This window comes from Urocitellus parryii, chromosome 9 (genome assembly GCF_045843805.1).
Source record: "Urocitellus parryii isolate mUroPar1 chromosome 9, mUroPar1.hap1, whole genome shotgun sequence".
NCBI classification, from domain to species: domain Eukaryota; kingdom Metazoa; phylum Chordata; class Mammalia; order Rodentia; family Sciuridae; genus Urocitellus; species Urocitellus parryii.
In genome coordinates, this window is record NC_135539.1 from 109,526,301 (window position 1) to 109,541,016 (window position 14,716).

The 14,716-nt window shown below is 38.4% G+C and overlaps 1 non-coding gene across 1 annotated transcript; it reads right to left on the bottom strand.

Annotated features, from left to right (window-relative positions):
• Positions 1 to 854: 854 nt before the first annotated feature.
• LOC113181857 (small nucleolar RNA SNORA2/SNORA34 family) lies at positions 855 to 987 on the bottom strand. The gene has a single exon (XR_003300638.1). It is a non-coding gene; the product is annotated as a small nucleolar RNA SNORA2/SNORA34 family (small nucleolar RNA).
• Positions 988 to 14,716: the final 13,729 nt, after the last annotated feature.

Consider the following 14,716-nt stretch of genomic DNA (forward strand, 5'->3'; position numbering starts at 1 on the left):
AAACACACAAAACAGGATCTTTAAAAATACACAATGAAGTGCTACCTGATCACAGGGAAAAACAATTTCTGGCTTATACAACTGAATAGGGGCTATTTAATTTCTGAAATTTAGGACACATATTTAAGCACTGTACACTTAAAAACAGTTAAAGTAAACTTTGTTATATATATTTTACCACAGTAAACAGTATTTTAAAAAAAACATATTCCAAGTTTACTGCAGTCAACATCTAAGTTCACTAGTGATGAATCTAATGATAATCAGCAGAAATGTAAATTAAAATTAAATATTGCTTTAAAACTTTGGGCAAGATGAGATTGTTTGATGAATGCCCCAAAAGCCACAAGGCATGCAAGAGAGTGAGAGGAAAAGGGAGAGTAGGAAAGTAGATAGAACAGAAAACTCAAAAGTTCCTCTGAAATATTATTTTGGTTAAATCCCTATCATCACAGAATAATTCATTTTTAAATCTAACACAGTTCAATCTTTCTGTTAAAAAAAAAGATACTGCTAGGCATGGTGATGCACACCTGTAATCCCAACAACTTGAGAGGTTGAGGCAAAAGGATCTCAAGTTTGTGCTGGGGATATAGCTCACCTGGTAGAGTGGCTTGCCTTGCATTTACAAGGCCCTGGATTCAATCCTCAGCACCACACACAAAAAAGGAAGGATCCCAAGTTCAAGGCCAAACTTGGAAACTTACCAATATCCCATCTCAAAACAAAAATAATAACAAAAAAGAAAAACTGGAGATATAGCTCACTGGTATAGCTCTTGCCTCTCATGCTTAAGACCCTAGGTTCAATCCCAAATACCACAGAACAAGCAACAGAAAAAGACATATTCTAAACCATGTTTCTTCCAAATGAATTGGCCATTCCCTCTGAGATACTGAATAGCCAACAGACCAACGGAAGGTATCACTCTTGGCTCCTGTTTGAAACCAATAGGTACAGCAAACATTGGTCTTGATTCAGTGCCTAGTCCTCCTCTTTCTAACTGATGGTTTTTCATGTTTCCTTTTTCTTTTCTTCTCCTTCCATATCCTTCCCCCACCAACCACTCCTCTTCATTCTTCTTTGTTATAGCGTCTGTTCTGGCTTCTTAGAGACAGTATATTTCTTTGTTGCTCTGGGAATATTAGTTGTATTTTAAGTTTTTCTTCTGTTTCTCATTCATCTCTTTCTCGAGTTCCTTTTTCCTGCTCATTCATGTCTTTCATGTTAGATGATACCTGGCTGTCTAGTCCAATTTGTGAGTGAAGTACAAAAAAAGCTTATTTTAGAATAACGTGCTTTCAAATAAGACTACTGAAAAATTTGCTACACAATGGCCATAGGCTCCACTATGAAGGCACATTTAATGTTAGCATCTGCAGGTCTTTATTCTGGGTATTTTTCCCCATGGAAGATCTTCTGATCTGGAATGGAAGGAATGCATGCAGTTGATTAGCTGGGCAGGGTTGCTATTGGGACCTAGCATGAAACAGTCCTAACAAATCCACTTGACTCACACCCTACACCTTGCTCCAGTCTACCTGCTGTCTGCTATTCTGGGCTTTTCTGGGTTTCCCATAGGTGAGGTGCCTTGTCTGTTTGTGGTATCCCTGTCCCTGCAGCTGATTTTCAAACTCATCAGTTTTCACCCACTTCTTGTTTCACATATTCTGATTGTGAGTTAACAGGTGCCCTACATTCTTTGAAGGCAGAATTTATGCATCTGCCATGTGTGTGTGTGTGTGTGTGTGTGTGTTGACATCTGGTATTTTTATCCACTTAAATCCAAGTAGTTCCCCCATTTATTTTAAAGACAAAGAAGGAAGGCTATTGGGAGGAAGTTCTTGAGTCAGGACTAGTGGTCCTTAATACAGACCATAGAATGAATCCAGGCAGAGAACAGAGTTATTAAAATGAACTACTGGCCTCTGTACCATTTCCCTATACCTCATCATTAGGCATATATGACTTTTACCTATATTTCAATACCCTGATAAAATGCCATCTTCTCCATAAAGCATCCCTGCTAACCAATAATAATTTCTCCATTGTCTGAACTATGTAACATTTGACCCATTATTGTCTTATGGTGATTATTCACTTAATACCCAGAATTGCATTCTTCGTGTATGACCCTCCAGCAGGAGGGTCTTCTTGCTAATTTGTCATTCCCTGTATGTATCTTTGAAGTTTGGATTCATTTCTTATTCACCTTGGACTAATTCCTAGCTCCTAACCCAGTTCCTAGAAAAGCAAATATGTTCAATAAAGATTGAACAAGACTGTGAACATACTCTATAGAGGTTGCATTAATTCTTGTTCTTGGAAAAAATATAAGACATGTTTTAAAGTCCCCTATTTCACTATCATTCAGAAAGTTTACAGAGAACGAAGCAAGTACACTTCTTAACTGAAACTTCATGTGCCCTAAGTCTCCAGTGTGAATTATCCTGCTGCATTACAAATGTTCCTCTGAAGTTCCTTTCTGGGGAATAGTCACATCAAGGAGCTAGAAAGCTTCTACCAAACTGCTCCAGGTAAACCCTGCCTTGATTGCCTTCCTGCTGGATTCTCTTCCAAGTCTTTCCCCCAAAGATCAGGTACTTGAATTCCCTCGTGCACTTCCATTGAATAACGAGACTAGGTAAAATTTCTTGATTGGAATGGAGCTGGGTTTGAAGTTTTCCTCCATCACTTATGGACTGGGCAAAGTTGGACAAGGTGGCAAATCTTTCATAACATGAACATTAGCCTGTGTAAAATGAAGAAAATGTTCTCTTCCCCAAGAAGAGATACCTACTTCCATAAGGTTGTCATAATGGTTAAATACATAACATATATAATGTCCTTAGAAAAGAAAAAAGATGCAGAATGTATCCTTTTTTGTATGTCTTCTTTCTTAAGATTTTTTTTTTTGCATTTTTCTAAGAATCTGAGCATTTAAAAATTATGGAGAGAGAGAGAGAGAGAGAGAGAGAGAGAGAGAGAGAGAGAGAGAGAGAGAGAGAGAGAACACGCACGCAAGCTAGAGAAAGCAATGCTTCACTCAAAAGAAAACTCCCCTGGTATGATATTTCATGATTTTTGTGTCAAGAAAATCTGAAGGTTTGTAAAACATTTCATGTTCAAGCACCCACAAGTACAGAATCGTTTTTCATAGCTTCAGTTCTCAAAGGAGAAAAGACTTGGGGACTGTTGCTCAGAGAGTAGAAGTTAGGAAAAACAAAACACAGTTAAATAAAAGCAAGAAAGAAAACACAAAACCCATTCTCCTATCTTTCTTGAAACTCTCTCAGTAACGTTTGGCACGGATGTAAACGTTTGCTTCCTGCCTTTGTTACTCGAATTTTCAAACTTTATCCTATCACAGGGTATAAGAAGAGTGTTTCCAGGGCATCCATTTTAAGCAGAATTTTTCTGTTTTTTTTTTTTTTTTCGTTGTTGTTGAAGTTGATGAGTCCCCAAATGATGGAAGAAGAAAGGAAAACTTCATACCAGAAAGATGATTGGAGTGTAGGTGCTGGAGTTGTAGGGACTTGCTATCTGAGACACTTCTCAGAGTGCTGGAGTGCCTGGGAAACTTGTGTTTGACAAGATACATCTGGCTTGCAATTAACTCTGCCAGGCAGTATTCCTCCTGTCCTCCAACATGTTTTCAGACTGTTGCCAATGGTGTGTTGGGGTGGTACACAATTTCCCCTGCATGGAGATGGAATAGCTTATTCTCCCTTCCTAAAACTCTTTGGCAGTCTCAGAAAAAATCTATCCTGCCAGAACTCTACCGGCGAATGCTAATTCCTATTAGATTTAGCCACCTTATTATTTTTTTAATCTTAAAGTCAAGACAATTAAATTTTTAGATGTGGCAGAAATGAAATGTTAGTTCATACCAGCAAAGTCCACCAAAATTTAGGGAGAGGCTGGGGAGTCTTGTTTCAAATAATTCATTTAGGATGAAAGCAGAACATTCCCTTGGGGAGGAGTAAAACCGTCTTTTGGCTCCAGATGCAATCATAGGGAAGTGATGTTTATCAATGCCTACTATGTGCAAGGCGATCCACATAAATTCTTTGATGAAATCTGCCCTTGGGTCCTCTGAGGAAGGTGTTAATATTCTTATTTCCACAATAAAGAAATTGGTTCAGAAAGATGGAAATTTATGTAATGTAATAGAACTCATTAGGGGTCCAGACACACAAACTCAGATTGTTCTTCTTTTATTATGTTCTTTCCTTTTAGGGAGGGATGGACCAGAAACTCCACAAAGAATTACCCAAACAGATATTTAAAATTAGGTGTGAGTGCCCCTGAGCTCCAGCTTTCTCTCATGCCCGTCGCTGACGGGCATCTTGCCATCCCTGAGAATGCAGATGTCCTCATTGGCCTCTTTCTGCTCTTTCCTGAAAGCTCAGTTGCAGCCCCATTCACCAACAGTGAAGTTATTCCCTTTCCCCCTTTACTCCTCTATCTCCACATGAGAAAAATGTGTTTTCTCCTGGAGAGGAGAGATAACTTTGTCACCATCTGGTCCTATTCCAGAGTCACCAGATTGCAGGCATGAAAAGCTTGAGCTTCCCAGGATTCCATTTACTCTCCTGTGTAGCTCCTACCATAGTCGCAGAAGTGCTGAGAGAAAAAGAGAAAATGCAGTTCAAGAAGCATCTTGGCAGCTGGAGGCCGTAAGTGACTTGGCCTAGCAATGTGAAGACCTTCTCTGTCACCCACATGCAGGCGCTTCTGGGTCCTTTCTGAGCTGAACTCCAGGATAAACAGAAGTCACTCCTGGTGCTGTTCAGTTGCTGGTGGCTGGGTTAGAATTTCTCTCCCATAACCTTTAGAAAACTCCAAACCCTGGTCACATCTGCCAAGCTGGCAGATGTGGTTCTCCCTGGTCCAAGCTGGGCATCAGTAATGGATGCAGAGCATCAGCTTATCTTTCCTGGTTACCTTGAGCCAGGCATTGGCACGAGGCAGCATGTACCAGCAAATGGGCATTTTTGTGCCATTTGTGAAAATTAACTCCCCTAATTAACTTAGTTGTACAAATGCACTCAGGATGAAGATATTAGGATGATTACCTAGAAAATTACTACCTTGGTGGAATCCCCCGTGCCCCCTTTTGCCTCTTAAATGTGCCAAGAACAAAATTACTCAGATGACATTGTCAGATCTCCGAGAGCAAATTACTGATAAATGAAAGAAGGTTGCTATATGTTGGCGACTTGAACCCTAATTTTAGCTCATGGATTTTGCTCAGCATGGGGTGGCCAAGAAATGATTTTCTCCATCCAGAGGGGAGCACTGGTGAGGATCAGAATGACTTCTTGGTGCATATTCAAGCACCTTCTCGAGCACCAGGCTACACAGCAATTATGGCTTAATGAGTTTTGCATCAATTAGGATGGCTAGAAGGGTACTCTGGGGGGAGCAGTGGGAGGCCTACATTTCAGATACAAGAGGTTCTAAAATTCCATTTGTTTACCCAGGCTACAAATACAGCTTTATTATCTTTTTTTATGAACATGGATCTCCATGCAGAGCTTCTGATATATTTCCAACTCTGGAGAATTTTACCGTTTCCTCTTTGAAATTCTCTATGTGTCACATTATTAGCAGTTTCCAAAATTTCTAGAAAATGTCTATCTTTTCTGTGATGTCATTTTGCCCCTTATTTCCTATGAGTGGGTACATCTCTTCTAAAAATGATGAGCTATGTTCTTTGCCAGATTGGGTTCAAAGAGAAGTCAGAGGATAAAGGGTGTCACTCAGGGTTATTGGGACACAGGAAACAGTGGGGACTCCGGACAAAAATTGGAGACAAATGGAAGTATTCTGAGAGTTTAACTTGACAGTTTCTAATTTTGTTACACATTAGATTCACGTAGTGAGGTTTTTGTTTGTTTCTTGTTTTCTAATGCCAATGCTTGGGCCCCACTTTAGATTATTTAATTAGCATCACTGGTTGCGGGGGGGGGGGGGAGCCGGCAGGGAGCAGTGGAGATATCTGCTAAGTTTCCTAGATGATTTTAGTGCCATTCAGGGTTGAGAATCAAATATTTATTAGTTTTTATAAATATGACCACCAACTATTATGCTCTAGGCACTGTTCTAGATACTGAAAACACAGCAAACAATTCAGACAAAAATCACTGCCTTCACAGAGCTTTTATATTAGTGAATTTTGACTGACAACAAATAAGATTAATATATCAGTAGTCAGAATACATAAGCTGATGATAAGCGCTAAGGAAAAAATAAAACAAGGAAGTAAAAGTATTATAACCTAGCAGGGTATTCAGGGGAGGCCTCATGAGAAAGGGACATTTGCATCAAGACCCAAAGGAGTTGGGGGAAGAGTTGCTGGGCAGAGGGAACAGCAAATGCCAAGGTCTTGAAGTAGGGCTATGCCAGTTCCAGGAAAAGCAGGAGCTAGAGTAGAGTCTAAATGAGTGGTGTAAATAAACAAAGTCCACAGGCTAGATATAAGATGCAAGCGTAAAACCAAGACACTATGTGCACTTGTGTGATTAATAAATTTGAGAAAACTCTGAGACAAACCAAAGCAAGATGGCTATCATCTTAAGGAAGTAGGCATAGTGATTTAATGAGATGATAGAGAATGAATTCCAGGGTAGTCACTTTGTAAAAAGAAGGTCGGAGTAGGAGGTGAGTCAGTCCAGGGAACAAAAATAAGGAAGGCAGAGGAAGCAATGGTGTGTGTGGCCCTCTGTGCATTGACAGGAATTAGGGAGGGGAAGAAGGGTGCCTGTGGGACATGAGATATGATGACAAGCATGGGTCAAACATTTGAATATATAAGTGATAACCATCATTCTCATTTGTTATTTTTCAAGCTAACTTTTTGAAAAGTTGGGCTTCTAATCCACCTGGTTTGTAGAGAATGGTGGCGTGGACAAGACAATATAAATGCACGTGTCCATCTGCGTGCTATTTCTTATGATAAACTAAGGAGTTGCAATCAAGATTCCAGATATCAGTCTAAGTGGGATTTTTTAATTAATTAATTAATTTTAATTAGGTATTTGTGACAGCAGAATGCATTTTGATTCATTGTACACAATTGCAGCACAGCTTTTCATTTCTCTTATAGTACATGATGTAGCATTGCACTATATGTGCAGTCATACATGTACCTAGGGTAATGATGCCCATCTCATTCCACCATCTTTCCTGCCCCCATACCCCCTACCCAAACCTCCCCTTTGCCCAATCAAAGTTCCTCCGTTTTTTCCCATCCCCACCCAACCCTGTTATGGATCAGCATCCACTTATGAGAGAGAACATTGGCCTTTGGTTTTTGGGGATTGGCTTCTTTAGCTTAACATGATATTCTCCAACGCCATCCATTTACCTGCAAATGCCATAATTTTATTCTCTTTTAATGCTGAGTAAAATTCCATTGTGTATATATACCACAGTTTCTTTATCCATTCATCTTTTGAAGGGCATCTAGGTTGCTTCCATAGTTTAGCTATTGTGAATTGAGCTGCTATAAACATTGATGTGGCTGCATTACTATAGTACGCTGGTATTAAGTCCTTTGGGTATAGGCCAAGGAGTGGGATAGCTGGGTCAAATGGTGGTTCCATTCCCAGTTTTCTAAGGAGTCTCCATACTGCTTTTCAGAGTGGGGTTGCACCAGTTTGCAGTCCCATCAGTAACGTATGAGTGTGCCTTTTCCCCCATATCCTTGCCAACATTTATTGTTGTCTGTATTCTTGATAACTGCCATTCTGACTGGTGTGAGATGAAATCTTGGAATAGTTTTGACTTGTATTTCTCTAATTACTAGAGATGTTGAACATTTTTTCCATATATTTGTTGATCAAATGTATATCTTCTTCTGAGAAGTGTCTGTTCAGTTCCATTTACTGATTGGGTTGTTTGAGAATTTTTGGTGTTAAGTTTTTTGAGTTCTTTATATGTCCTAGAGATTAGTGCTCTGACATGCGTGTGGCAAAAATTTGTCCCAAAATGTAGGCTATCTGTTCACCTCATTGTTTGTTTCTTTTGCTGAGAAGAAGCTTTTTAGTTTGTGTCCATCCCATTTATCAATTCTTGATTTTATTTCTTGTGCTTTAGGAGTCTTGTTAAGGAAGTCGGGGGGCCTAATCCGACATGATGACCATTTGGGCCTACTTTTTCCTCTCTTAAGCGTAGAGTCTCTGAACTAATTCCTTAGGTCTTCAATCCACTTTGAGTTGAGTTTTGTACATAGTGAGAGATAGGGTTTATTTTCATTTTGCTGCATATGGATTTCCAGTTCTCCCAGCATCATTTGTTGAAGAAGCTACCTTTTCTCCAATGTATGTTTTTGGCATCTTTGTCTAGTATGAGATAACTGTATTTATGTGGGTTTGTCACTGTGTCTTCTATTCTGTACCATTGGTCTACATGTCTATTTTGGTGCCAATACCATGCCTACTGCTTCACTTTTCTTGTGAAGGATTGCTTTGGCTGATCTAGATCTCTTATTTTTCTAAATGAATTTCATGATTGCTTTTTCTATTTCTATAAGAAATAACTTTGGGTTTTAATTGGAATCGCATTGAATCTGTATAGTGCTTTGGGTAGTATGGCCATTTTGACAATATTAATTTTGCCTATCCAAGAGCATGAAAGAGCTTTCCATCTTCTAAGGTCTTCTTTATTTTTTTCTTTTGTGTTCTGTAATTTTCATTGTAGAGGGCTTTCACCTTTGGTTAAGTTGATTCCCAAGTGTTTTAATTTTTTTGAGGCTATTGCGAATGGGATAGCTTTCCTAATTTTTCTTTAGAGGACTCATCACTAATGTATAGAAACACATTTGATTTATGGTATCCTGCTACTTTGCTGAATTTATATATTAGTTCTAGAAGTTTTCTGGTGGAGTCTTTTGGAACCTCGAAGTATAGAATCATGTCATCAGCAAATAGTGATAGTTTGAGTTCTTCTTTTCCTATTTGTATCCCTTTAATTTCTTTCATCTGTCTAATTACTCTGGCTAGAGTTTTAAGAACTGTGTTGAATAAAAGTGGTGAAAGAGGGCATCCCTGTCTTGTTCCAGTTTTTAGAGGGAAGGCTTCCAAAAGCCAGGGACCAGACGGATTCACAGCTGAGTTCTACAAGACCTACAAGGAAGAATTAATACCAATACTCTTCAAATTATTCCATGAAATAGAATAGGAAGGAACCCTTCCAAACTCATTCTACGAAGCTAGTATCATCCTGATTCCAAAGCCAGGCAGAGACACATCAAGGAAAGAAAAATTTGGACCAATATCCCTGATGAACATTGATGCAAAAATTCTCAATAAAATTCTGGCAAATCATATACAAAAACATATTAAAAAAATAGTACACCATGATCAAGTGGGGTTCATTCCAGAGTTGCAAGTTTGGTTTATCATTTGGAAATCAATAAATATAATCCATCATATCAATAGACTTAAAGATCAAAATCATATGATTATATCAGTTGATGCAGAGAAAGCATTTGACAAAATACAGCACCCTTTCATGTTCAACACACTAGAAAAACCTAGGGATAGTAGGAACATACCTGAATATTGTAAAAGCTATCTATGATAAACCCAAGACTAACATCATTCTAAGTGGACTTTGAAGATCTAGTGTCCCTGTGTCAGATAAATCCAGCACAGAACACTGAGAAGGCTAGATCTAAAATGTGAATTTGGGACAGTGAAGTTTGGTCAAAACAAAAGACCCCTTTGTGCAGGTCACGGGACCCCTTCCTGTTCCTCTGACATTTACCTATCCACATCTTTAAACCCCATTCAGCCCCTATCTTACTGCTTGGCAGATATTGTTCCACAGTGTGAATGAGGACATCATCAGTATCTTATCTGTCCTTTACAGGTAGTATGAAAATCAGATGTGATAACACATGGGAAAGTAATTTTAAATGTTAAAATAATGTGTAAAGTGAGGTGTTGTTTTTTTATTAATAACGATAAGACCTAATTTAGGTAAATGGGGAGTCAGAAGTTTATTAAAGCCATACTGTCTTGAAAAAAAATATATACATATATACATAGACATACCTACATAGATTTGACTAAATTCTCTTGTAGACAAGCATTTTATTTAAAAACTAACTCTATGTATAAATATATTTTTAAAAATCTCTGGATGCTTAATACACCAAAATAAAAATTTTGGTTTTATCCCAATAATAGGATTTTCTTCTTTTAATTTACATAAATGCAGTTATTTTAATATCTTCTCATACAAATATTAATATCTGTATGTTCTGAATATTCACTAGCATATATTATAAAGATAAAATAATAAAAGTTACTTTGAAAATAGCTTCATCTTAGTTTTTTTTATGAAGTTGGATAAATGTAGTGTTTGAGCAGATTTTCCTGGTAACAAGTGGGAAATCAGGGTGTGAGTCAATTTCCAGATGTCAGTCAACAAAAGCAGCAGCATCCAATAATTCTGAAGAGTAAATCCACGTGGTTGGCCTGCTCCTCAAACACATTTCTGAAATCAGAAAATCAGGGGCCAATCTAGATGTTATGCTTCTGTCAGAATTCAGAGGTATCAAAGACCATTTTTGTGTTTTTTGTTTCTCATTTGCAAATATAAGTTCTTCCTGGAGAGAACAATAGATGGAATTAAAAATGAGATAAGCACTGTGCCCTCAGATGAGAAACAAGTAGGTATAGACTTTATGACTTCAGCTAAGGAATAATTGTCAGGAGAACTTGGTTAGGCCAAAGAAAATTAAGCCCAGAACTTCTCTTACTAGGACATAGGCCAGCTACAAAGCCAACCTGAGAGAATGTGAGGAAAGGAAGAGGAAATAGATTGGAACCATTCATCACCCCTTACAAGCAGCCCTTAAATCAGTTTCTAGAGCCTTATTGCTCAAGTCCCCAGCCAATGAGCTAGAACTGCACCTGCAGTCAAAGTTCCATTCATTAGCTTGTAACAAAGGATGGGTCCCACTGGGGAACTGTGGTATCTGAAAACTGGGCAGTTAAGAAAGGATTCTTGAAGGTTGAGTGGGGAGTTAGGATTAGCCATACTATAGTCTTTGAAAAAGTTGGCTAGAATTTCATAAATTTTGGAGTTGCTTACTCAGTAACCTAATCCTTAGAACACCTGAGTGTGTGCAGAGTTACTATAAGAACAGTTTTTTTTTCTTTTAATAAGTCATGTAGAATACATGGGTCAGAATGAGGTTGGGTAAAGAGAGGGGAGAGAGAGAGAGAGAGAGAGAGAGAGAGAGAGAGAGAGAGAGAGAGAGAGAGAGAGAGAGAGAGATATTGAGTTTATACCCAGGTTCTATTATTTTCCTCCATGTTAGCTTTGGTGGAGTTAATGTGTTATATTCATTTTATAAGTAATGGTATTTTATGCAAACTATTCCTTTGTTTTAATTCCACTGGGTGAACATATTTTATGGGAGAAATAGGGGATAGGAAAATATAGAAAGAAAAAGGGAAGAGGAAACAGGTACTTGGGCATCCACTCTGGGCCAAGGGATAACACTTGAAAATATTGTGCATATGCTTGTCTTTGTGCATTTTCTCCCCTTTCTAATGATCTTTATTCCATCAGAAGGAATCAATAAACTAAGGAAATGTTTCTGGGGATTCAAGTGGAGCTTTCTTCTCATTTCTTTGTCCTTTATGAAAATCAGATACTGAGTAACACTTTCCATTTCTTCTCATCCAGGAAACCAGCTAAATGTAATTTGGACTTTGTCACTATTTCCCATAGATCTTAAGAAACATAATACAGCCATCTTCCAGATGCTGGATGGGGACTTTTTACCCAAATGATCCTAACACTTCCTGGTCTGTGTCCATTTTCATGTCCGAGAAACATGCTTTTCATGAATAAATCACTGTATCTTTTATCAGCAGCAGCATTTCATTCTCCTATCAAATATTTTACCCATTGGATCAGAAAGCATGACCCATGAAATTGACCCTGAACATACTTTTGCTTGCCTTTTCCAAAGCTGGCATGAGCTATTCCAGATTTCCCCCAGGCTATTCATTTGATGCAAAATGTAAGGATTCAATTGGCATTTCCACAGCTTTCTCTTAGATCTCTCTTTGGTCTCACAAACACCCCAGGGATATAGAGGATACCCAGAAACCCATTCAGGTCTGGGTAAATAGAAGTGAAAAAAAACAAACAAAAAATGCCTGAAGGATCAGGCTACAGGGACAGAATTATGGGGGCTGGAACATACACTAACTCGGATTCCGTTTCCTCTTCAGGCCCCTCAATTTGGTTTTTATACCCTAGCTTATGGTTTTCTTTCTTCTATGCCATCACTAGGAAACCTTTCATACTAAGAAATCATTAAAGACCCACAAATAATAACTTTTTTAGGAATCCCAGTAAATCAACCACAAAGGAACTGGAGATAAGATCCAGGAAGAGGGAGGAAGCCAAAGCACGGCTGTGGCCACGGGCCTTCAGGAAGGATCTTCTTCATTCCCTCACCTAATGTTTCCCCTTGCCACACACTTGGTTGTGAGGGGAGGTGTGGCTCTCATTTGATTTTTCCTCCAAGTCCCCATGTGTCTTCTGGGGGGAAATTAAGTTGATGATTGTTTCAACATCATACAAATAATATAATGAGACATGTAAGAAAATGCTGCAGTAGTAATCCACAGCAAAACAATAAATGAAGGATTCTAGAGAAAGGAGGTTAAATTGTCAGGCAAAGAAGTCGTGGACTTAAGTTATCAAGCCAATTGCAGTTACCTGTTTCATGGGCCCAGGTGAAACGTTGTTTTCTTAGTCCAAATGTGGAGTGGTGATTTGTATCTTGTGTCTCCAAGGCAGAGAACTCATAGACAATTTTGAACATGACATGAACATAGGATGCTCTCAGGTGTATTCGTGTTGCTCATGCCTAGAATGACCCTTTTCCAATAGCTGTGAAACAAACTCCTGCTCAGTCATCACCTCCTCTGTCAAGTTCATGAATCCATCCTTAAAGACTGACTTTGGCTAAATGGACTGTGTGTGCTTCTTTGGAAATGCTTTTTTGGGGGCCTCTTTATATCAATAGTCCTAACACAATCCCAAGCTCATAGATACACAATAAGATTGACTGTATCTCTGCTCCTCTTAGGAAAATGTCTAGGTTGCCCTCTGAAAGGGAAATGCTGCTGAGGACTTTTCTCAGAAAACGCCTCCTGCCCTGGTTTTTAGGCAACATCTAGGAAGTCCTTTCCTTCCTAGAAGTTTGCACTTGGAAATTTCACCTTGCACTTGGCCCTTCACAAACTACTTGTGGGAGAAAGGGATGAATCATCATTCTTTAAAGAAAAGATATGGGATTGGGCTGAATGACTTTCACGTGTCTCTCCACCTTCACCTCAGCTCTTGCAGAGAAATTGTGAGGTAGGTAAGGGCACACCTGAGTGGGAGTGCAAAGTCTGAATCTCCCTGCTCACTCTGCCATTGATAACTGACTTATTTAATATGATGTTTTTTCTCTGGGTCTCAGGCTCATGATCTATGCACAAGTGGGTTGGGTTCTATGATGCCTAAATGCAACTTCCAACTCTAATAATAGTCTTAATATGATAGGAGTTTCCATATCTGTGGAAAAACAAAATGGATAATCCAATTAACGACTTTTTTTTTAAACATTAGTTGAACAGATAAGGTCCCTTCCCCTGTTGTTTAGAAAATTTTTGTCATTGAAATAATGGAGTGGGGTGTTGTTTCTATTCTTTTGACCTCTCTGCTCTCACTCATATCATGGAACTTTGCATGGCTATTTGGTGACTGGGTGTATGGTAGTTCTGTTATGTGAATTGGCAACATAGAGGTCAAATGGAAAGTGCCCTGGAATACAAATCAGTTAAAAGAAGAAAGGTAAATGATCAACAAACATATGAAAAACTGTTCAACATTACTAGTAATTAGAGAAATGCAAATTAAAACTACACTGAGATTTCATCTCACTCCAGGCAGAATGGCAATTATCAAAAATACAAGTAACAATAAATGTTGGCAAGAATGTGGTGAAAAGGGAATGCTCATACATTATTGGTGGGACTGCAATGTGGTGCAAACCCTCTGGAAAGTACTATTGAGATTCCTCAAAAAAATGGGAATGGAACCACCATTTTGCCCAGTTATCCCACTCATTGGCATATATCCAAAAGTTTTAAAAGCAGCATACTCTAGTGACACAGCCACATGAATATTTATAGCAGGACAATTCACAATAACTAAGCTATGCAACCAATCTAGGTGCCCTTCAATAGAAGACTGAATAAAAAAAATTGTGCTATATATACACAATGGGATATTACTCAGCCATTAAGAAGAGTGACTTTATGACATTTTCCAGTAAAATGGATAGATCTGGAGACAACCATGCTAAGTGAAATAAGTCAATCCCACAGAACCAAAGGTTGAATTTTTTCACTGACATGTGGAAGCTAAACCACAGTAAAGGGGAGGTGGAGAAGAAGTTCAGTAAATTAGACAATGAAAGGAAGGGAGGGATAAAGGAATAAGAAAGACAGTAGAATAAATCTAACATAATTTTCCTATGTACACACATGAAAATATCTAAGTGAATCCCACCATCATACCCACCCACAAAAATGGAGTCCTAATTAGAGTAAGATATTTTCCATGCTTGTATAATTTTATCAAAATGGATTTTACTATCATGTATAACTAAGAAGAACTAATTAAA